This window comes from Tachypleus tridentatus, chromosome 9 (genome assembly GCF_004210375.1).
Source record: "Tachypleus tridentatus isolate NWPU-2018 chromosome 9, ASM421037v1, whole genome shotgun sequence".
NCBI classification, from domain to species: Eukaryota; Metazoa; Arthropoda; class Merostomata; order Xiphosura; family Limulidae; genus Tachypleus; species Tachypleus tridentatus.
Window position 1 is genome coordinate 61,102,029 of NC_134833.1, and position 23,000 is coordinate 61,125,028.

At 32.4% G+C, this 23,000-nt stretch overlaps 1 long non-coding RNA gene across 1 annotated transcript; it reads right to left on the reverse strand.

Annotated features, from left to right (window-relative positions):
- Window positions 1–16,939: 16,939 nt before the first annotated feature.
- LOC143227094 (uncharacterized) lies at window positions 16,940–21,861 on the reverse strand. The gene is made up of 3 exons (XR_013014871.1): window positions 21,776–21,861; window positions 18,360–18,490; window positions 16,940–17,021 (listed from the first exon to the last, which is right to left on the reverse strand). It is a non-coding gene; the product is annotated as an uncharacterized LOC143227094 (long non-coding RNA).
- Between the last annotated feature and the right edge of the window lie 1,139 nt (window positions 21,862–23,000).

Below are 23,000 nucleotides of genomic sequence, written 5' to 3' on the forward strand. Positions count from 1 at the left end.
AGAGTATGATCTTCGTAAAGCTATCTTCACCATTCTGAGTAACATTCCAGCTAGCCTTCTGCAAACGCTTGTATCAACCATGCCAAAGGATATGTTTACAGTAATTTGCAATAACGGCCGTGCAACTCACTACTGAGACCTCTTGTTGGGCATTTCCTACCCTGTTTTGGACTTCTTTTTGGTATGGTCTTAAACTTTTGACTAGCTAGTATTTAGGCTAATTTCATAGTGTTCTCATTTTCCCTATTAAATGATATTTTTTTTTATTTCTATTGTCGCTTTTCTTATTTTCATCTTTCAAAACTCTACTCAAATAAGTGATTGAGTCTAACATTAAGATTTTGGCCAGCAGTGTATATTGCTCACAGTATTAGGTTGTCCAGAAATAAACGCCGTTTTTGAAGTACAATGTTTGGAAAAGTAAAACCGGTGTCGTTAAAGATACTATCGTCAAAGCATGCACCATATGCATCATGCTTCTCCAGTTAATCTGGTCTAGCAACTCTTAACAATAGCCGTTGACCCTACAAAGAATTAGGTAACCAGGATGGTTTGTTTGTTTGTTTTTTGAATTTCGCGTAAAGCTACTCAAGGACTTTCTGCACTAGCCGTCCATAATTTAGGAGTGTATTTGAAATAAAAATGCTTATACTGAATTTATACATTTAGTGTAAGACAATCATGGCAGATCCATTCTGGTAGGCTCGGGATGGCCAGATGGGTTAAGGCGTTCGACTCTTAATCTGAGGGTCGCGGGTTTGCATCACCGTCGCACCAAACATGATTGCCTTTTCAGCCGTGGGGGAGTTATAAAGTGAAGGTCAAGACGAGCAGTATGCTACTAATAATACGTTATTGGACTCTGAAAGGGTCTAGTTATTGAGACAAAATGTTACTGTAACACTTTCAGAGGTTCCACTCATATTGGCTAATCTGTTACATAATCTTGTGATTCGAGAGGTTATGTTGCATAAGATATGTTTTATACTACCTAAAGTATGTGGTCTTCTAATGACCCTCTCATCTGGTCTACAGTTAACAGCACTAACTGCTCTACTGATTAGTATCAAGTAACTACTTTCAATCTTTGTATCCCAAGATGTAGGTTCGTAAGTTAATGTTATTCAGGCTTATGAAGATGAAAGTTCCTTAATAAGACAATCCAGTAATACTCTCATATTCAGTCTTGGTTACTAGAAATGTGAAAATAATTCTTTGGTTATATCGCTAGTAAAAGTTAGAACAGCAAACCGCATTTTGCTATTCCAAATTTCTGTTATTGATTTTAACCATTCAACATGTAGGTAATATTCTAAGTTGAATTCAAGTATTAAATACATATATTTCTGACACCGATTAAATGTAAGTGGAGGTATTAATGTTAAGCAGCATGTTTCTGGTTGAATTAAAGGATTAAATGCCTCTTAGATATTTTTGACAACTCTTATACATATCAGTGTTGAACTGCATGTTACTTGTTGCAGCTGAAATATCAAAATGGTAGTTCAGAAACCAATGAATGCAGATCTAAAACCAAAGAAGAAAATTGTTGCTTACTACACACAGAAGTATTTCTTACACATCTATAGACACGATGCAACATTTAAATATGAATTTTCAAATTCCATTCATTAGATACATGATGTAAAGCTAATATGTAAATTGGAAGATATTTTTGAAAAAAAAATGTATTGGAATTGAACTATATTTTCTTTGAGAGTTGTCTCTTTTGAAAATCTACTGCAATGGATGGATTAATAAATTAGAGAGAAAGGGAAGCCCCTTTCCTTAAGCCTCTAGTTTTCATTCAACTAACCATACTAACCAGAACAGTGAACAGTGAACTGTACATCTCTTACAACAGCCTTGTATTAGCTCCATAAATAATGGATATTTCAAAATAATATTTGCAGCTTTTCCACCAGGGTGCAGTATTTAGAAAGGACTTTTTCTAATGTTGTAACAAATAACAATCCAAAAAGGCACCCAAGTGTCTCAACTATCTCTTAGGTTAAGGCTGGGGTATCGTGGAACAATGCATCCAATTTCAAATGTCATCCACTACTTACAGTTCAGGAAAAGGCATTTCCTTTTCTTTATTGTAGTTGAACTGTAATACCATGTCCGTAATCAACAGAAGTGATTGTATGATTATGGTTTACAGAAACAGAAAACTTTGACATCAATGTTCAACAATTTAAAACATATATCAAACACAAACTGTCAGTATGACAGTATACCTTATCAAATTTACTGCACAAGTTAATACATTTCTTTATATTAAGTATGAATGACTTATTTTTTTCACTGTAACTAACAGAATTATGAAACATATTGCTTTTAGAACTTAATTTATGTACAAAGATTCAGGTATTTAGGTATTATTTTAATGAATCTGTTTTGATACTTGTAGAATCAATAAAAATTAAATAAATAAAAGTCACTTTAATATTACATACCATAACAAAACTTTAGCTGTTGCTTGTGTTTTGTTATAGGAAGCTACATCAGGCTATATGAGGATTTTAGCATTGCTGATGATGTCACAAAGTCTTTCTCGCCCCCGCTAGTACAGAGTTACGTCTCCAGATTTACAACACTAAAATCAGGGTATCGTTTCCCCTGGGTTGGCTCAGCAGATAGCCCGCTGTGGCTTTGCTATAAGAAAACACAGGCAAAGTCTTCGAAAACTAGGATAAGATTTTTTAAATAGTTCCTACATTACTTGCCACTTTTTCTGTTTCCTTTAGGTAAAACTAAAATGAAACTCATTCCTACTTATGTAGTCATGCAGAGGTATTTCTTAGAAGAAGTAGTTTTGTTGTAATTTGTGCTATAATCAACAAACAGACAGATTGTTGCTACTATTGCTTTCATAATGAGCCATGGAGCAGATATATATGTATAATTATTACTTAACACATCCACTACATCTGGGATATATACCTTCCTGTGCCATGAGAAAAAAGTAGTTAAAAGAGGCTACTAAATATAACATCTCTAGGACCGTGGACATTACACTAAATAAATAAAGACTGTACGGTTATAAAATTAAATATTAGTAGTTCTGTATAAGTTTTTGGTATTTGTTTCTGTATATTTAATTGTATTATTTTTTTAACAAAACAATTTAAATGTATGTCAATATATTATTCTTAATAATTTTTCCATGAATTTGTGTAATTTTTTGCATAACTAAGTTAAAGGGACGTTAATTCGTAACAAAAATTTCTCTTGTCAAGGTAAACTCTTTATCTGTGATATATAAGTGAAAGAAAAGTAATATTAAATATTTTGTATACCAATAACAAAAGTGGTTTGAAAAATATTTAAAATACTTTGATTGGTCGCAGACGTTTCTTTGCATTTTACTTTGACTAGAAAGCTTCACTTCACATATATAGTTACTTTTAATTTGATATCCACTGAAAAAAAATATTTTACTGAATGAAATAGTTAAATTTATCTTAATAATAATATAAACACTCTGCTGCTGACAAAAGGTGAATTTTGAACTTAGCTTCCAAATATTTTGTAAAGAGTATTTTTGGATGAGATGAAATTGTATTTAATATTCAAAGTCTATTTTCAATAAATTAGGAATTACTATATTTGTGTTTGTTGTTTGAAAATTAAACTTAATGAAATATTTAATAAGAAAGAATTTGTGTTATTTCAATAGCTTCTCATTCCAGACTAGCTAGGTAAACATAAATTATTTTACCCTTATATCTTGTATTAAAAGTATTTCTTTGGTTTTCAAGTAGATATAAACGTTATTAGTAATGAAATAATATGTAAGGAAAAGTTAAAAATTGTTAAACATGCACATTTTTCTCAGCATTTAAAATTTTGTCAATGGATCACTAGTTCAGAGAACAAAAGCACCATCTCTTATTATTGTGACACTGACAATTAAATCACAAACTTTTAATAAGAGTACTTACTTTATTTAAAATCTATCAGATTTTTCAAATCTTTTTGTCCAACTAAATTTAAAGGTAAATTTTAGGAGTTATTAAACTGTACCACTTGCACAAGGCAAGTGGTTTTAATGATAGAAAAAGAACTGTTTTAAAGAAATTCTGGTTTATATTATAATAAAGCATAATAGGTTGTAGTAAATATGAACCTAAGAACTGAGATAAGAAGATAATTCTAAAAATTATTAAATGCTTTGTTTACAAGCAAGATTTTTGAAGGTACACAGAAGTAAAATATAGAATATCTCTTTTTCATTAAAATGCTCAAAATAATGTAAATTAATACTAAAGCATCAATATAAAATATACTTAATAAAAAAAACATTCTACTGGAACTATAATTTTATTTTTTTCTTCAGGTGTAAAATTGTTGGTTCAGGTGTGTACTGGACACCTCAAATATCCATATCAGATACAACAGGATTATGGTTAGGTCATTTACACAGTACATGTAAAACAATGTTATTTACATTCAAATTCAATTTATGATAAATGTAAGTAAATGTCTTTTCAAATATGATATTCTCTAAACTGACTCTGTACTTGTAGATATTTATCTACTGATCAACATACCTCACTTATAAGGAGATTAATTGTTACCTTCAATCAGCTGTAGGTTACAACCAGTTTTTTGTTTCACAAGTTGAAATTGAAGAAGGTCTTGACTTCAACACAGTAACATCAGAAAGTTGATCCACTTTGTTTTTCTCGAAGGTTCAAAAAGATGTTTCACTATATTTATCCATGGCCCAACATAATAACCATAAAAAAGATTGGTAGTATATTTATCTAAATAAGACAAAACATCATGAAACTGCATAATATATTAATATACAGAGAACTCTACATATTTATTACCCTTATTTCACCACTATACAATTTACGATTAAGGTCATTTATATCTCTGAAGTAATTTTATACCAGAAAAAACTATATTAAAATTGTAGGTGTACAGGTTTTTAAATATTTATAACTTCTTGTATAAACATGTCAACAAAGATGATATCATCTTTGATGATATGAATTCCATGTCTAAAGAACATTGTTCAAACAATAAATATGTAATTCATCTTTAACTGTAGGCCATACAAAACCAATGTGGTAAACAAAAATCAAAATATCACAATGTTGGCAATAAGCTGACAAGGTAACATTAAGTAAAAGTGTATAACTTGTAAAACACTTCATATATAATTGTCAGGGTAAACATTAAATATGTGACAATCACACCAGATAATTGAAAAATGTTAAGATTTTCTGTTGTACGTTCCCTTTTATATTTAACTCTGCAGAAGCAAATCAGTAGATTTAAAAACATCATCTATGATATGTTAAACCTACTCGCTGGGGCTATTACAAGTTGAAATGATGGAACATATTGTATTTTCTAATCTATGAATAGTAGGAAACAAGTAAACGTCTGGAGGTTTGAGTTAGTAACAATTAACCTTATAGATTCAAGAAGGCAGAAATTTAAATGTCAACTTTTTTTAGAGTTATGTTTAAATCTTAATTAGACTACTTTATTATCAACGTGTAGGGCCCGGCATGGCCAGGTGGGTTAAGATGTTCGAATCCCGATTGCACCAAACATGCTTGCCCTTTCAGCAGTAAGGGCGTTATAATGAGACGGTCAATTCGTTGGTAAAAGTATCAATTGTAAATCTAAAGTTTTTTTTTTTATTTCTGCACATAACAAATTTAAGTTTAAACGTTTAATGAATAATTTTCCCGATTGATAAATTTCGAAGAAAGAAAAAATCGAAATACTATTCTGCCATACTTAGCATCTACTTTCATTGGGTCAAACGAACCCTAAATATAATAATTTAAATATGTAAATAATAATTGAATATAATCAAGAAGCCTTTTTGCTGAAACAAATGGGTTTGAGTTAGCAGATTCACGTTCCCAACACTTTTTTCAAAATTATAAACGATTAATTCATGAAAAATAATTAATAACACAACAAAATCTCATCCAGTCTTCCTGTCGATAAAAAAAAAAAATATTACCGGTGTACCCTTTTATCTCATTCAGGTTTTCAGGATTGTTTCGATATATGTATGCGTGAAAGACAAACATGTTTGATTTACATAAAGAGAATATTTATTTCTCACTTTATGAACCAGCTTACGTAAGAAAGTAATAATAAATAAAATAAGTTATGTTATTTTACTTATTTAATAAATCATAAAGTATTGTTCTGTATAAAAATGTATAGCTTATTGAAATAATTCCAAAAGTGATGTACAGTCCCGATGAGTGTGTTTTTCTTATAGCAAAGCCACATTGAGCTATTTGATGTGCCAAACGAGTGTAATCGAGCCCCTGATGTTAGCGTTGTAAATCCGTAGACATACCGCTGTACTAGTGGGGGGCTAAATCCCGATGAACGATGCCTATTCCATTTTCATAATTGACTCTAAACGTTGTAGAACCACTGAAAATTGTATAGTACAGATGGGACAATTTCGATTTGTTTTTCTGTAATAGCAACGTTGTTTGCTTTAATAATGTCCTAATGCAAAATTTTCTATTCAGTAGATACAAATATGAAAATAGAATATTTATTTTAAAAATACGAATGGATTAATATATTATAAATTATTAAAGTTAGAAAATGAAATTTTTGTTCAACCTTTCCCAACCTTCTCTATTTACAGGGTCGATTTTTATCGACGTTAGTATTACCAGCACAACCAGAGCTACAAACATGAAGATGATTTTGTTGTTTTCATGAAAAGTTCACGTTAGAAAAAAAACATTTTTATACCATTCACGCAATAGCTTTCATCCATTAATTTAAATTCGATTGTGGATTTTCTTATACCAAAGCTAAATGTGGCCCTCTGCTGAGCCAACCGAGGGGAATCGAACCCCTCAATATAGCGTTGTAGACTCGCAAACATATTACTGTACTAGCGCGAGGCGTTTGAAATTGCCCTATATTATTATTAATTAATCTAATGCAGTAGCATGTAATGTTAACTTGTTCAAAATAATAGAAGTTCACGAAGATGATAACGAAAATTTGTGAGGGAAGAAAAGTGTTCAAAATATATGGCAGTTTTGCGTAACATAGTTTTCTATTTAATATATAATTACTTTGTTTCACATGCTGCAGGAGATAAAGTGTTTAAATGATAATCACCCTACCCATGTGCTTCAAAATAAAATATATATGTGTGTGTAAATGACAGTATTGTTGCTTCAGCTGACTTTTCTAGAACCTTGCTTAAGCGCTGAAAACCAGACGCGCCGAGTAACAATATATTGTTAGTTTGCTAGTTAGTATTATTATAAACCCCGAAATCTGTAACTGTGATTAAAGCTTATTAATAGGAGAACTACAGATATTTTTGCCAGGAACGTTATAGGTTTCAAAATTACAAACTGTTTAACTTCAATAAATTAACTTTGGTCATGATAAAAGTTCATCAAGATTATCAATTTCTGTCTGTCTTTTTTTTGGTGAAAAGCCTGGTCATGTTATGTCCAGTTGTTGGTGATAAAAAGAAAATGAGACAATATGCAGTGCATATGTGTCCACATATGGAAGTAGTTTCACCAGATCACACGATGTTGTTGATTTTACCACTAATATAGATGTTGTTGTAGTTAAGGAAGAATATACGCTTTTATGTCTGTTGTTTCTCTGTCTGTGACAAATCATCACACTGTTAATCTCATTTCTATGTATTCTATATGATATTGGAACAACTCAATCATTGTTGTTAGAAGTATACTGTCTTTAGAATCGAGTTCTGCCACTGGTCAGTGTGTTATTTGTTAGGGTATTGAGGGTGACGTTATTAATGCTCTTCTTAATAACATTCACTTAACATGAGATATAGTTTAGGGAGCAGTTGTGGTTGGAGTAAGACCTACTCTACAAACAAAGGATGTATTATAATTGATAGATAACGATTTGGTTAAGAAAAAAGGTTTTGCCGAGACGAAAATGGCCGATCACTGTTTCACCTAAGGATGACGTTGTTGCTGAGGGGTATCCCAATATGTTTCCCTCTTGTACTCTGACTCGAGCTCAGGCTTAGAGGTTAAGCAAGGAAACAAACATGCTCACCAGTCGAAACTACAGATTTGTGTTTGACATTTGTTGGATCTCTCGGAAACCTTGTGAATAATTGTCGTACTGACAATTCCTTGGTGAGTGAAAATGATGGACGTGAGGGATCTAGTACACCTGATGAAGTTTCGCTTGATAGAAGATTGCGAGAAGAGAATGCACAGATCACTTCACTTTCTAAAAATGCATGTTCACAGAATGAAGTCCCGTGCTAGTACAGCTGTAAGTCGTCGGATTTACAACGTTAAAATCAGGCATTGGATTCCAATCGGTGGATTCAGCAGGTAGCCCAATGTGGCTTTGCTATAACAACACACACACACACACCAAAGAATGAACTGGAGAATGTTACTTTTTTCAAAAATGATGCGCTCATGAGAAAATAGAGACCATCAGATATGCCAACTTCAGAGGACTGAACTGACATATTGCCCGTGTACATAAGTTGCCCGTGTACATCATATTAGAGGTCATTTTGGTGTCAAAAAGACAAGTGATGACAACATTACGAGATATATCTGTTTATAAAACTTAATCAGAACATTCCTCTTGTTCCCTTATTGTGCGATTAGTGATTCTGTTTGGCCTTTACCACAAAGATAACATTTGCTATTATGTGCGATATAATTTTATGATCACAAGGTGATATTTTTATTGAATCTTGTTACATAGTGTCATGATTCTTAAGTTGTATAATTCTATGACAAAGTATTATATTTTATGTATTATTGGCAATATATATATCAAAGGTGTTCGGTCCATGGAAGTGCTCCAGTATGTGCTTAAAAATTTTACTTTTTTTAGTATCACCTAAATATGACGTTATTAAATTGCCTTTGATTGATATGGAAGAACTCTATCGTACCGTATGGGCGAAAGCACTGTTAGGATGAATTGTGGATTTCAACTCGCAAATCGCTTCCATTTTGGATGAATTTTAGTGTTTTTATTACTAGAAAATACTTTATTTCTGAAGATAAACATTTTTTGCTATATGTTTGAAACTGTTCATGTGATGCAATGATATTCGCAAACCTAATACAAAAGTTTCTCTAACTGTGAAGGAAGTGTAGCTCTTACAAACATTACACTAAATAAAAATATTACCAAACTACTTGAGGTCTGTAAAATGTTAGCCTGCAGTTTCGATGTGTATTTCACTTAGCTAAGCACATTAAACAGTAATCACATTTCATCGGAAAGGTGGATGTCGATAAACAAGGAATTTGCTCATTAGTTAAACAGTGTGATCCAACCATTTGAAAATCAGTGGCCAAAAATTTAAAAAAATAAATGTTTATAGTTTTGTTGTCACCAGGTTGGTTTTCTTAATACATTTTGTATGTTCTGTGTTACACATATTATTATTTTTAGATAAGGAACAGATCCATATTTGGTAAATCTATGTTCTAGTTCAATAATATTTCATCTAACAATCTATAATCGATGCCTCCAGTTGCCAGGCAGTAAGTGTGAATGCTGAAAACCCCGTGTTTCAGACCTATCTAAGACCAATGTATCTCAGAACGGCTGGTATGGGTATTAACACCTTTTGATAGGGAGAGAACAGGGTTTCGACCTTTCTGAGTGATCTTCAGGTTAAGAAAGAGTTTGAAAGTGACCATTGCCGGACACATGTCTTGCAGGTGGATGTTAGTTTATTAATTAGTACAGGTATAAAGATGATCCTTTATACTGGTTTAATTTTGGTTTTAGTTCCTTTATAAGTAGCGCTTCTTTGATTTTGCGTTTGTTTATATTTCTTTCCCCACTTAATATTTGGGTGTTTTCTCTGGTTATGTTGTGTTTATTTGATTTGCAGTATTCAAAAAGGTGTAAAGTTTGTTTTTTTTGTACTCGTTGAATCTAGTTTCCATTTTTTTATTTGTTTCATAAATATTGAAGTCGTGGCCCTTGTGGCATTGTATTTTATTAATTATGTTAGTGTTGTTTTTGTTAGTGCAGTTTTCACATAGCATGGACTATGTATAATGAATAAATGAATAAATTTGTTTACTGGAATGTTGTGTTTCGTGCTCAGTTTTTCCAAGTGCCTTCTTACTTTCATTTAGTAGTTGTTCACCCCTTTATAAGCCTTTATGAACTCTCTCTTATATAAACTCTCTTAAAACGATGGCCCGGCGTGGCCAAGCGCGTAAGGCGCGCGACTCGTAATCCGAGGATCGCGGGTTCGGGCCCGCGTCGCGCTAAACATGCTCGCCCTCCCAGCCGTGGGGGCGTTATAATTTTACGGTCAATCCCACTTTTCGTTGGTAAAAGAAGCCTAAGAGTTGGTGGTGGGTGTTGATGACTACCTGCCTTCCCTCTAGTCTTACACTGCTAAATTAGAAACGGCTAGCACACATAGCCTTCGAGTAGCTTTGTGCGAAATTCCAAAACAAACAAACTCAAAACGATTTGCGGCAATTAAAAACACAAATCAAGATTTTTTTTTTATTTTAATTAATTGAAGTATCACAATTCATTCTGTAATTTAGTAAATTTCTACGTGAGCCCCATTGGTTGCACGCAGAACATCAAGGCTGTAAATGATTTCGTTCCAAACATTGAGAAGCATGTCTTGCGTGTTAGAAACCAATGCATCTTCAATCCGGTGTCTTAATTCTGTGGCGCTATTAACCTTCTTTGCATACACTTTCCTTTATATAGCCCGACTAAAAACAATCCAGATGTATCCTGAGAACGAGTCGGCCATCAAATAGGTCTAACTCGCCCAATCCAACAAGAAGGGAATTTTTCTTGATGACAAGAAACCCATTTGATATAAAAACGTATCTTGGAACAACTTGTATGAGTTTTATCACTGTTATTGATAAGTAAAGAACAACGTTTCGATCTTCCTTGGTCATCTCAGGTTATCGCCTTTGTTACAAAAGTGTTAATACTCATACCAGCCGTTATGAGATACAAGGGAACTTTTCATTGAGGAATCTGCGCACATCTAATCACCAGTATGCCGTGCCAATCTTGCTGAAAGAGCACATGGGGCTGCATATCCTTAAGCGGATGTGCAGCATACGCTTTAAGCATATCCAGGTAAATTGGCTTCCAACTTCCACAGGACATACATCGCTTTCTCCTTCACTGTCACCATTGTGCTCCCAGTGAAATTTCTGGGAAATAAAGAAGAAAATTTCTTGATTTATGTTATTAAATCCCGTAAACCGTTTTAAATAGCTCCTATAATGAAGAATTTATAAAGGCCTATAATGGAGTAAATAATTTATGGACACCCTGTATGATCTCCACCTAAATTAAATATGCTTGTCTTTTATGCAGAGAAGCGTAAATATTTGAATGAGATAAAAGAGTACATCCGAAGTATTTTTGATGGAAAACCAGAGAGAATAGGCGTTTGTGCTAGTGTGATTACTTATTTTTCATTAATTAATTATAATTTTATTGCTCATCTAACAACTGACTGAGTGACAAATAAACATGTAGTTAAGAAATAAAATGAATTCAATTAATCTGAAGAGTATACAAAATAAACTGTTGCTGACCTATTGGAAAACTAGATATACAATTGTAAGTTGTAAATATAAGACGTAATTGATACGAAGCAGAACACAACACAACTATCTCATAAAACAGTCTAAAGTAGTCTTGGTTGGACCGTGTCTCAGAAATGGCGCATATGGCGAAATTTACAATAAATTATTCACTACCCAATACACTAAATTTTTAATATTGTAATATCTTTTAATAAAATTACGTCCAATTTATTTGTACATGCATGATGTTAAAAGCAATTCCAACAGCAATTACAATATTAACAACAACGTCAACAGCAATGCCAACGACATCTACTATTATACCAATGAGAGGAACATCAATTACAATACGAACGTCAACGTCAACAGGAGTACCTTCAACAAAATGAGAAATTTGTAGGAGTCCGTGAGGATACAGAATTTACTCTCTTTCCAAGAACGCAAGTTGATAAAATATTTCAACATGTTAGCAATACTTAAACAACTATCTCTGATCTTGAACCCCTATCTTTGTTGAAATGTGTATAAACATTATTATTTAAAATAACATCTAAAATCAAGAATTAGAACTTTAATTCTTGATTAATTAATTATTTATGCATCAAAAGTTTCTGTTTATTTGGAAAATACTCTCAAATTTAAATATATTATGTGAATCTATTTATTAATTAATTCTTTTTATTTTGTGTTCATATTCATTTCCTGTTTAACACGCACTAGTGCTTTACAGATTCTATTATTTTCCAAATTTGTTAATATTATGAACCTTTCTGGTTATTTATTAAGTTTTCCACTTTGGATTTTGTTTTTAAGAAGGACAAAATACACAAAACAGAAATCGGCATTTTTTTATATAGTCTGATAAAGTAATTACACTTGAAACAAATAACTAAAAATCAATATTTCACTAGAATTGAGTTGTTAAATTTCTTTACTGTTTTAATTTCGTACATCTGAAACTTTTTAATTTTATCAAAATGTATTTTTAAATGAAACTAACACCAAAATACATCAAATTCATGATGACGAGAAACACACGCAAAGTAAAGACGCCTGTTATGGCTATAAAAACATTCAAGTCAGTCGAACCTTGTTCTGTACTTTCTTTTAATTAAAGTTTTAATGTCCATACCAGCGACCTTTAAAACGCATAACAATCAGTATAGCTTTTCGCCTTATAAAATGAAAATGCAATACCTAGTCATATATTTCTTACTTACTGTTACAAGTTGAACAATGAAACAGGACCCAGTATTATTCGACAAAAGGGTATTTACACTTCTAACTCTTATAAGTATACATTCCAGAAAATGTATAAACTTTCTAGTTCACTACAGCTTAGATAAATTATTATGAGACATTGGAAGTCCTATATTTTTGGACACCAAAGACAACTTTTAATTTGTTTCTTTTCGATGAACACTGAAAATGAACATTGTTAATGTTAACTGATACAGTTGCTGCATAAAATATAAATGAAGTTAGTTTGTACATGTTGGCCTGGCGCGGCCTGGTGAGTTAGGGAGTTCGATTCTTAATCTGAGCGTCGAGGGTTCGAATCCCCGTCGCATCAAACCTAGTGTCGTTTTAGCCATGAAAGCGTTATAATGTGACGGTCAATCCCATTACTGGTTGGTAAAAAGCAGTCAAAGAGTTGGCAGTGAATGGTGATGACTAGCTGTCGTCTCTCTCGTCTCACACTGCTGAATTTGGGACGCCTAGCGCAGATAGCTCTCGAGTAGCTTTGTGCGAAATAAAACAAAAAACAATTGTATGTATTCTTTATTCAAAATGTTTTGATTAGAAATTGTACAAATGTATCATTTAAAGTGTTAATTTGAAATTTATATTTGTGGAAAATGTTTTCAAATAATTAGAAACTTTTATTCAGGTTCTGATTTCTAATCCACAAATCTAAGAAACAGAGAACATTAAAATTATCGAGTTTTATTATAGCGCTAGACTGAGGCTAATGAAAACAACGTTGGCTACACTAATAAAATAAAATTAAAAGATGTTAGTTTAATCAAAATAATTGCATTTTAACTAACCTTCAATGTGAAAATTGATGTGGAATTTCATCAAGAAGTTTCGTGAAATTTTGCTTTATATCTATGCTCAATGAGCATCTTAGCTCTGCCTCTAAATTTGTCAGTTAGCCGAGATCTGTATCTAGATATGAGAAAATGTAGCGTAGAAATTTTGGCAAAATCAGTAAGATCATCAACAGCACATTCACTGCTTTTCTTCAAAGACTCAATAAACTGTCGATGGATGAGAGTGCTTACACTCCTAATATAACTCACATTTTTTACAACAATGTCCATCAAAATTTTCAATTCGTCACTTTTTAGACAGCTGAGCACATAGATACTGCAGATACAAAATGCAATGGAAAGATGGTAGTGTAGACTTAACATTATTTTCAATTAAATGCTGCTTCAAAAGAGAAAGAAATCCTAATTTCGCCCCAGTCATAGCGAGAGTACCCTCTGTTGTTCCAGAAGCCAGTTTTTTTTAAATTCAGATTGAATTTTTTGAAATTTAAAGACATTTTTCAAAGATGTTTTTTCACATTTTCGATCTCATAATCCACAAAGACCAAGCATTTTTTTTCCCCTTTCTTGAAGATCTGAAGTTCCATATCAAACCCTAAATATCAATCGTGCAGTGTCACTGACATCTGTTGACTTATCTAAAGCCGAAGAAAAATATAAAGTCTTTTAGTTGTTCAAACAACTGATTTTCCATGTTTTTTCCTAACTCTACCGTTCTACTCTATGTTCCTCGAGTTAATTGCAAATCATTTACGTTTTGAAGAATATAATCTTTTATTTTTGAAACATAATTCTCCAACAGATTTTCAATGACTAAAATAAATATTTCTGTTACAAGTTTAGCACAGGAAATGATTTCGTTTTTTGAACTAGAATCCAAGCTACTTTACAACTAACTAAAGTAACAAGTTCTATCGATGATAAAATTATTTTTCAGTCTCCCTTTTGTTCGTGAAGTTGTGCTTTCAGACGGCTAATTTCATTGATATGATATTTGCTATCAAATGGAAATTTTCCATGAAATTTGTTATAAAAATTGTCAAAATATTGCTTATGTCTTTACTACACAAAATACACACTGGCTTATTATTTCCTTCAATCACTGCAAATTTCAACTTCCAACTTTCATTAAATTATCGTTTCATGTTTTTCCAGTCACGTGTCATTCTCTTAACGGCAGTAATGCCAAAATCAATTAAATTGTTTTTATTTTCACCATCATCTGGATTCTTTCGTTTTTTAATTATCCACTTATCCATATTATGTGATTAAAAACAAAATATACTTAAACATTTAAGTTGCACAACAAAAAGGTTTGCAAGCGCATACTCAATAACACACATCTAAACCAAACTGACGTTACAAAATGGGCGTAGTCCTTGGCAGTGGTTTCGCGCGCGACATTAGCGATGTCGTGAGGCAGTGCAGTTGCTGATTACCAAATTTGCGATGAAAAAATAAATGATTGGAAAATGTCGATTCCAAAATTTGAGCTGGCCCTGTATAAAAGAAAAAAGATAGAACACATTGCGCAATAGATGGCGATACTTAGACGTTGTTATGTTCAAATAGTTTCACACTCATTGTTTTGTCCACCATGGGTAATCCAACCGCATATTTTAAAATAGTTAATCACTAAAGTTACTACTGGCACATCAGAGTATGATTTAGTAAATTATGAGGTTTTTGAATTTAGGTAAGCTTTTTTATATTATCCCTTGCAAACTATTTTCTCATTTGAAATAAATAAATTAACTTTATTTCTTCTTTAAGAGACAACGAAGGTCTTAACCACTTCATTAAAACAGGAAAATACGACATTTTAAAATATTTGAAAGTACAAGTTATCAAAAGTTTCAATAATTATTCGATATATCGCACAGCTCAGAGTATTTAATAACAAAAACCTCACTTTAACATTTGGCCATCAGTACTTCTACAAGTCAACTGTTGTTATACTACTTTTTCAATTGTATAGTTTTTGCTATTGAGTAATTAACTTCCATTTGTTTCTTACAGTAATATTTGTAGCACATCTGTCCTATACTCTATATTCGAATCTTTATCAAATGCTACAAATTTCTTTTACTTTTGAAAGCCTCTGATTTCAGTAGTTATATCAAATGACTTCTTAAAATGTACAAACATGTTTTCTTACATTTGAGTTAGGAAACTCATGTCATTATGAAATTGCAGGAAACTATTTGAAAGTATAACAATATTAATCCCTAAGACCACATGCAAGGTGTTTTGCTTCAAAATGTTAGGGTAAAATAGGTTTTAGAAACAGTCATTGCTAACAGACAATTTCTATGCTAACAAATATTAATTATGTTTTAAGCCAATTTGTGTCGATATAAAACTATACGCTTTCGTTTTCAGTATAAAATACCAAAATGTATCAGTCAATAGAATAAAATATCTCAAAGCTAATAAATTTTATCTTAATTTCTATATTAGTTATAAATAAATAAAATTTCTCTATAATTTGTCCTAAATCCGAACAACATCAGTAATTCTTTTCACCTTATATAAGTATGCTAAAACATCTCAGAATAACCTAGAATCTCTTAGAATTATTTACAATATTATTGAACATTCTAGAATATCTATATATAATGACAGCTGTAACGAAAGAGTTTGAAAGTTGCTTTAAACAACTCACAAATGTTACTTAATATGAGTAAAATCTTTGTTAATTGCATGTTTATATACTGGAACAAAATGTGAGTTTAAAAATATTATAAATTAAAACTTCTAAGATAAGGACTAACCTAACTTACAGTTTCCAATATTAACAAAATTTGACTACAGTTAAGTCTGTTCTAAATATTTGTATAATATCGTTGCATTGTTTCTTAATTTATTTCACACCCTTGGGCTGTATTTTAATTACTTTTACAGTGTTTAAACTTTATATGCTTGTATCTAATAATGTACCGTGTTCAATATTGCTTGCTGAAGATGGAATGCGAATGTTCCAAAATGTCTAAGAAAAAAATATTGCAACAGAGCGCATTCGTGCCAAATGGTCGTTGTGACGGATATTGTCCTGTTATTCATCAAAGAAATTTTAATTCATTTAAATATTCGTTCTTTAATTTTGTAATATGAAATATCGTTAGAGAATTGATAAATTGTATAGACAAGTTCAAAGCTACACAAATTCAGCAAATATAAATCATTTGAAGAATATTTTACTCAGTTACAGTCTCCAAATAGTAATAATAAAATAGAGAGAACACATTTCACACTGGAAGGCAATATTTATTAAAATAATGAATTTTATTATCAGTTGAAGCCTCATTGAGTATCTCTTGTGCACAAGGTAGGAAATCGAATCCCGTATTTTACTGCTGTAAATCAACAAACGTACCTATGTCCAACAAGAAAATAGTAAAATTATCGGGCTATCATCTTTGTACAATTATTTATGTTACTTTTTGCGAATTATTTAAATAACGACATATTTTTTAATCATTTCCAAGCTTTTCGTCTTTAAAAAATAGAGAATGAATTGTTTTACTTTTTTGTAAATGTAATAAAACTACTCAAATACACACATGTATATACACATATATAGATAGCTACTGCAATATATAAAGATAAAGAAATAGCGTCACTCTTTTTTATATCCAATACCATTAACTTCGGACGCTTCACATAGTCTAGTGTTATGGATGTTTCGTAAATTAATTCTTTTTTTTTTCCTATACCGAGAAAGACTGTAAATAGATAAATTTATAACCTTTAGATCACATAAAAAGGTGGAAACGTTGTTCTGTACTTTATTTCAGTTAAAGTTCTAGAAACATTATCAGCCGTCTTCAGAAAACATTTTCATTTGAGCTGAGTTTCTCGTCACATGAATCTAGCTGAAAATAACCAGATTTTTCTCGTTATGTAATACCACTAAGTTTTCTTGAAAAATATTTTAAAATATGGTTAAAGTAAATAAAGAATCGGAAATAAATAAAAAATTCATTTTGTTAAAATAAAATACATTAATAGGTATACTTGTTATATCGGAGATTTTATATTTAATTTCTGTTAATGAGGTAATCTGCGAGACTCAGAGTAACAAGTAACAGTTTCTGTCAACTCAACAAGGAATTGTCATATATTTATAAAATCATTTATTGGTGACATTTCAAGGTTTGGTTTTCAACGAGAAACTTCTCGGTGTATCAGCAGTAAGTAGTCAGATCATAACACTAAAATTATTATTAGAACATGAATTAACTTAAGGTTCACTCTATATTTTTATAGCCTAAGGAAATTTTGTTGAAAAACAAATGATAATTCCATTCATGGTCAAAGTGTATTATAAATCCTTCACAGAGACTTTGAGAAAGTCTGAATTAAAAATATTTACGTAACAGTTGTAGATGACAGTTAGTGTCAAGCAGAGGTGTCGTTAGGTTTTGACATATGGGTGCCCGTGTCCCTAATACCCAGTCGGTGACATGAGAAATTAAAATACAAAACCATGATCGATGTGGTATTGAAACGCCTAAAATTCCTACCCATATGGGACCTAGTCCATTCTCTTTTATGCACCTAGCGATCCCTGTCAACATCGATGTTAACAACTGGGAAACTCCCGCTCACGACCAAACCACCTGGAGATCTTTTACCCATCAAGAAGGCAACATTTTGAAGAGAAGCGAGAGAAGAGGAAATAACCCCAGGTACTGCTGAAACTTCTCCTTACCTCTGATCTGACCTGCTCTCACTGCCAGAAAACCTATGCAGAAAGGATTGGCTTCATTAGCCCTCTCCGGACCCATGTATGAACTTGGTAAACCCTCATTTTGAACCTCGAGGGATGGTCACGACGACGACCTGTGGCACAAATATATAACAATATTTGCAGCAAATTAAATTTTAAAGTCATTTGGTAATAAGTGTCAAGAGAGAGAGATAAAGACCTGTTATATCAACCGCCGGTAACACATATCTGTTTAATATTTATAACACTATTACTGATATTTACTTCTATATTTACAAGTGAATAACTAGTGTCTACAAAGTTTCAGTCGTTTAGATTGGATGTTTGATCATCTACAGTTAAATTCTTTAAAGAATAATGTTGTGTTTGAGAATGACATGAAGAAGAAAGTTATCACAATATTTTAAGATATTAAAATTTATAGCTAATATTTATTTTAATTAATTGCGATACATCTTCTAGAAGACATTTTAAACATTCAACTGTTACTCAATTGATTGGATAACAGACATCACAGTTCACAAATAATGTGTAACTTTAAACCTAGAAGGTATCTTATATAGTACACAGGCTAAACAGCAAAGATTAAAAATCGACAACATCAATATTTATTTTCAAGTTCTTTCTTAGAACATTGTCACGATGTATAGATGTTAAAAGTAGGTTTGTATTTTAATTTCAAACAACATGAGTTTCGGTTGATCATATCATATTGACCCAGCATGGCCGGGTGGTTAGGGCACTCGCTTCTCCTATCTCAGGTTCGCGGATTTAAATCCCCATCACACCAAACATGTTCCTCCCCCTGAGCAAGACATTATAATGGTACAGTCAATCCCACTATTCGTTGTTGAAATAGTAGCCCAAGAGTTGGGGTGGGTGGTGATGACTAGCTAGCTACCTTAACTAGAGGGAACATTCTACTACCGATAAACATTCAATATCATGGAATGTATGTTCCACAGTTCCCAAACGTGCTCGGCCTTTCAGCTGTAGGGATCGAGTGTGTGCGTTTATGTGTGATGTTTATTTCCACTATATTCTGTAATTTTTGCTCACAAGTTAACAGTGAATTTCACCAAGTCGCTAACTTCTCTTTAGTGTATCGGCTTTAATATGAAATATTTATTTCAATAACTTTGTTTCATTCTTTGATATATTGTGTAGGCAGAGTAATTATGATGAAACTGTAGAATGTTCGGCAAGTTCCTGTTGTGGAGACACAAGTGTAGTGGACGACGTTTCGAAAGTTTTCCGCCTATCGTATTCAAGTCAGTATGTGTACGAACGAACCAAACCTTGGCAGGAGGTTAGTTTAGAAAGAGAGAAGCCTGAGAAATTTTCTCCCCAACAGGGTTGATCAGGAATGTTGTACTTCCTCTTCGTCCCCGCTCATGGAAGATTATTTATCTGTACGTGGGATTTCTTTATTTTTATTTGGCTTGTTTAAGACGATGAAATGAGGTGAGGCAAAATGAAAACGTCGAGTGAGAACGCTGAGCGAGACAAAGGCGGGAAAGAAGAAGCGGACAATTCCAGAGCTCATAGTCCGAAAAGAAGCAAACAGCAGACTAACCCCGCGAGAATCTGTTAAACGTCTCGTGATCAGGGCCGCGGAGTGCCTGGGATTTATAATTCCAAATGCCTCAGAATTCATTGTGGGTTATTGTGTGTAATGAAAGAATTAAATCTTGGCAGGGGCTAAGTTTAGAGAGAGAGAAGTCTGAAAAAATCTCTCCCCAACAAGGGTGTTCAGAAACGTTGTAGTTCCTCTTCGTCCCCGCTCATGGAAGATTATTTATCTTTAGGTGGGAGTTTTCCTTTGTTTTAATTTGGTTTGTTTAAGGAGATAAAATGAGGTGGGGAGGGGATATGAAAATGCCAGTTGATACTAAAGCGGCACTAGGGAATTAGCCCAGACCGGAGTCCGTAGTCTAAATAGTCGAACGGCAGACAAGACGAAACATCAATTCAAACGTTACGTTCTGGACCAAGCGAGGTGCTTTCATCTTGAACAGCACGATAGCAGAGGAAATTTAACACATATTAACACGTATATTACATTATACAACTTTTGTTTTTCATAACATTTAATTACATACTGCAATTCCCGGCGTTAAAGAGATTATTTTTTCCCCAGAATAAGTAACAAAAATTTAGTGTACTTCTTCCAGGTCCATAAACTACGTTGCTCATAGGCCTGAACCTGAGCCTAAAGGAGAGTTTGTTTTGTTTTTTGGTTTTGGAATTTCGCACAAAGCTACTCGAGGGCTATTTGTGCTAGCCGTCCTTAATTCAGCAGTGTAAGACTAGAGGGAAGGCAGCTAGTCATCACCACCCACCGCCAACTCTTGAGCTGCTCTTTTACCAACGAATAGTGGTATTGACCGTCAAATTATAATGCCCATACTGCTGAAAAGTCGAGCATGTGTGGCGCGACGGGGATGCGAACCTCCGATCCCCAGATTACGAGTCGCACGCCTTATCACGCTTGGCCATGCCGGGCCTTGTAATTAAGCTGAAAGCAACATATTGTGCTCTCTGGGCTGTGCCACCAAATGTATCGAAATCCGATTTCTAGTGATGTGAGTCCCCAGATATTCGACTGTGCCTATGGACCTCACTGTGGGAAATTGCACGACATATTTTAGCCTAAAATCCATGATCCAACTCGCTGATCCACCAAGGAACACTGACTTTTAGAATAAATTTTATGGATCAAATTAACCTAAATATAAATTCAATTTTATTTCGAATGGCTTATTTTTATATATATATTTACTGCTTTGAAACTGGAGATATGTAACATTCTTCATGCAAATGTAAAGTTCGAATCCATAACTAAGAAACAGATAATTAAATTAAAATTACATTTTTAACATTTGAAATTTCTTTCTAAAATAAGCATATTTACGTTATGAACACGATGTTTACCAAATTACAGTGAATTATCGAATCAAGGTTATTCATAATACTACAAACATGAACCCAGTCAGACTTTTTCTTGAAAATTGATTCCATGTATTCTCTCAGGTCATTCACTTTTTCAGGGTTTTCTTCGTTTATCTCCGCGTGAAAATTAGATAGAAAGAGAAAATATTCATTCAACTAAAGAGGATATTTTTCTGATGTGACGAACCAGCTTTCATAAAAACATTTTATTAAATAACAAAAGGAAGAACTTGTCCTATAACAAACTTATTATAGATTATTGAAATTTTTCAAATTAACTCTCGACATAGTGTAAAGTACAGTTACGTGTATGGTAAAACTTTAATTTTTCACTCAAGATTTTTGTTGCATTATTTTTAATTGCTCAAGTACGGAGATGAAAAAAATATTCCAACAGTTCCATTATTTAACATTTTATACATCAATAAATTTGGAAACGAACTTACTACATATTATATGTGAACCTATATCGATCACGTTGCCTTTCGTCGACGTCAGGGTTAAGAGCACAAACAGAGCTCTCATCTTAAAAGTTTTGCTTTTTAATAGAGATTTGCAGTTTATAAGGCCACTTTTATATCATTCATTAAAAGCTTTCAGCCAGTAGTTTCAACTACCGTAAAATTAAATTGATTATTCACTTTTTGCGGATTGGCCAAATTGCGTTTGGTTAAAGCCAATAACAGAACGATTACACTAAACAGAGGCACCAACATCAATACAGTTAGATCACATGACTCGAACTGCAGTTTCTTTTCTTGTGGAAACTTTCCTTTGTTATATATAGCACGTCATAAGTATTACAGGTTTGAATAGTTATTTACAAATACATCCGTGAGAGTAAAATGTAGTACATTGACATTACGTATATTCTATACTCACAATTTACATAAAGGTTTCAGAATAGAACATAATTGAAGTATTTAATGATAAACTAATAACTTAAGTTGTAAGCAAGACTAAAAAATAGATGTTTATCTGCTGAGATGCTGATAGAAATATTAATGTGTTTCATTTTTAATTTATTTGTGTATTTTCTTCTTTTTTCTTTCGTATTTATTTGTGAAAAAGACTGATATATTTGATATAAGTTTCTATACATAAATAATTTATATCATACAGTAATATTATATAAATCATAGTAGGTTTCAAATTTACGATACCACACCAAAATATCTCAAAAGTACTGCGTCCTTGGTGAGTTGGGCCAGATAATGTCTAGTAGTCAGCATGCCAGACTACAAGTCTAAGGTTAGAGTAGTAACACCGTTAAATATATTTCGAATTTTCAGGTACGGATAATTATAGAAATAACTAAAAGTACCACAACAACACATAGCTTACGAACATCACACAAGGTTTTAAATGTAGTTTTGTTATCAGCTATCTTGTCATGACATTATAACATCTATGAGGGTCAAGTAAGTTGCTGAAATACATATTTCAAATAGTTTTAATATAGTGTAACCAATATTTCGTTCAGATATATGCACCAGACGAAACTTTGTATAACTGCCATATTTTCATTTTGCTACACATCAATAATTTCAATATTTTTTTTCTCTATTAACGCTAATTACATTTATATTTATACAATAAGTATATTATGATTTGGTACAAATAAAATAATTAAGACTTTTAAATTATATTACTAAATATTTTGAGAATATT